General features: G+C 33.0%; 1 pseudogene; it reads right to left on the bottom strand.

Annotated features, from left to right (window-relative positions):
- Positions 1–418: 418 nt before the first annotated feature.
- On the bottom strand, positions 419–2,807 carry LOC108344520 (polynucleotide 5'-hydroxyl-kinase NOL9-like; annotated as a pseudogene).
- Positions 2,808–3,152: the final 345 nt, after the last annotated feature.

The following is a 3,152-nucleotide window of genomic DNA, read 5'->3' as shown; positions in this document are numbered from 1 at the left end:
TATATTTTGTTGGATAATATGGATATAAATTTGACCCAATAATTTTGTTTATTTATTTTGTAGTCCACTAACAGACTTATACAATATCTAGCAAATTTTTTAAAATTAATTTAAAAATATATTAACTGATACGGGGCTACCGTGAGTTGACTGAGACATTAGAACCTTGGAAAGAATGGTAATTTATTTTTGGTTAATCTATATTATTAGTCATAATCTTTGTGTCTAATTCTGACCCTAAAGGAAAAAACTTTCTCAAAAGTTTATAGAAGTATGATTTTAATCTATCAAAATTTTCTGTTTAAAAACTAGGAAATTTTAAAAGTGTTATTTTAGTTTCTCAAATTTAGAATTGCACGCAGAGAACAGTTGCCAGAGTTAACCATCACAATTAATCGACCATGAAAAAAAAAAGATATTAAAATCTCAAACTCCAAGAGAAATAATCATACTGCAAGCAATCACGAGTGCAATTTCAATGCTAACTATCCACAGATATACATCTACTGTGTATAAATATAAATAACTAAACAAAATTGTATTTTAGCAAATAAGGAAAAATGATAATATAAGTAAAACTACAATGGCTATTCCCCTGCTAATGTGCTACTGAAATGATTCTCTTTGCTAACACATGATAAGTAGTTTATAGCCAAAGTATTTGCTGACATGTATGGTGAGATGCATCCCTGAACCTGAAAATAAGTCATTTTTTGTATAAGAAGAAACATACATTTCTTAATCATGAATTCCAGTCAGCAATAATAATAATTATCGTGTTAAATATCTGCTCGTCTATTAGCTGCCATCAGCAATAAAGAATAAACCTACTAATATAAATAACTGAACACATTCTAGCAACTAGTAGAAAAGGCTGAGACAACAGAAAGAAAGCAGATTAAATGAACTTCAACATATTATCTTTCATTTCTATAATATTATGTTAAGAAGAAAGAAAAAGCATGTAAAACAATATCTTGCCTGCAACAAACAAGAGGGAATTTGAATATAACCCTGTAGCAAGAGGTTGACCTTTTCCAAGGAACTATGTGACACATAGAGCACACCTTTTACTGTGTCAATGCCCCTCACGATCCCTGAAACATAAGAAATCAAGATATGTTAAAAAATGAATTGCTTAGAATTATCAAAATGCATAACTACTCAACTAGAACAATAGCCCTTTTGATTTGTGACAGTCATATTCTTATTTTATTTTTTCTCTTCAACATCTTTGGAAGCATGATATCCTAGATAGGTAGAGATCTCTCCAGATATACTACAGTTCATATGTCATTGCAAAGCTGAGACAGTGGTAAACTTCTCACAACCAATAGACAGATATACAAGACAAGCTAACTCACAAATGCACATTTAGTTCACAATACTTTTGTCTTACAAAATTTGAAATTGGTTAAGTTCAATAATACCATTTCTTTCAAATAGCATTACCATTTTGTTTACAAGGCATTTGATGTTTTCAAGACTTGTAAAACATTGAATGGGCATTTTCAGGTAGTTTGCTTTACTATTGCAACCTTATTAGCTTCTTAATCCAAAATTTCAATGCTGCAGAAGTATTTCAGTAAAAAATTATCCGCCGTTTCAGAACAGAACATAATGAAACACATCAAATTCAGGAAGTTAGTCAAATGACCTACCAAGGCCAAAACAGTAAATTTTCAGGTCCTTCAAAATCAACAGCTAAGACAACAATAGGAGCATTCAGACTGAAGAATATTTCAGAGCTTGGGACCTACAAAGATACTGGTAGATCATTAAAATTAAAAATAAAATAAAAATGGACCGAATGCATCAAAAACCAAAACTCATTAAGGGCAACTCATTCACAAGACTCCACTGTTGTGGGGCCTGTGAAGGTTTAGATATGCAACTTTAACTTCAAAATCATAAAGTAACAAGGTAGCAACCACTGAGGTGTGGTATGACTCATAATCAGAACAGGTACCAAGCAAAATTTAAGCCAACCTCACAATGAAGATGCCTCATCTTTATCCTTGCAATGGGAACTTCATAAGGACAGTGAGAGGCCAAGACATGTGCAAGTTTCTTCATAGTAGAAATATTTGAATCACTAGAAAAGCACTGTCTGAAATAAGCCATTATTCGTAAATCGCGTAGGGGACGACCATCCTTCTGAAAAAGTACCCTGGGGAACAAATAAGGATATTATATGTTACTTAAAGCATAAAAGTGGTAATTAAAAGGCCAAACTAGCAGCTGCGATTAATAACAACTTTCAATCAGATTTGAACTTACGATCTATTTAATGAATCCTGACGAGCTGAATTTATCTCCATTAGGTTAATTGTTCCATCTGGTCTTCATCAAACCAGAATTCTCCAGCAGGTAGATTCTTATTTTCACTGGATGTGCTTATCTTAACTACATGTGTTGGAGAAATATATTTCAACATGTCCACTAATACATCATAACCAACCCCTGCAATGCCAGAGAAACCAAGGAACAAAGTACCATAATAGAGTACATATCACTACAATTCTAGGCAAGAAATAGTTTCAAGTACAAATGCAGGATTAACAAGAATCAGACTAACAGCTGAAAAAAGTGAGCTTACCTTTCACCCAGCCAGAAGTATTCACAATAAGAGGCAACTTGATATTACAAGGATTTTCTCCTTTCACAGAGATGCCATACTCCTTTTGGTAATAATCATAAATGGCAAAGACATAATTTAAGTATGTTGATGGATCTCTTTTACAAGAAACGTCACCAAGGAAAAGACACCTGTTGCAGAAAAAAATGACAGATAGCCAGCAAGTCCATCACCTGTTTAATCATGGAATACCCAAATACAGGGTTGAACACAGATCCAAGGCACAAAATGTCATCCAACTCTGTTTACAAAAAATTTCACAGCAATCAGAAATGACCCCAATCCCAACCACTCCATTCCCTAAAAAGAGACACAGAATAATGCCTGGGACCCTAGACTTTTACAGCTTCCTAAGAAAAATGAACAATCATGTACAAGACAAAATCATATGAAAAATGTCAATGTATAATATTTTTTCTATTTTTGTATGACATAGAGATCTGTTGTCAAGATCGGTTCTACTTAATCCAGAAGCATGAAATACAACATGCCAAAACTTTACACACTCCAATTA

This window comes from Vigna angularis, chromosome 8 (genome assembly GCF_016808095.1).
Source record: "Vigna angularis cultivar LongXiaoDou No.4 chromosome 8, ASM1680809v1, whole genome shotgun sequence".
Taxonomy (NCBI): domain Eukaryota; kingdom Viridiplantae; phylum Streptophyta; class Magnoliopsida; order Fabales; family Fabaceae; genus Vigna; species Vigna angularis.
Note: the sequence above shows the minus strand (reverse complement) of the source record. Positions and strands in the feature narration are given on the sequence as shown.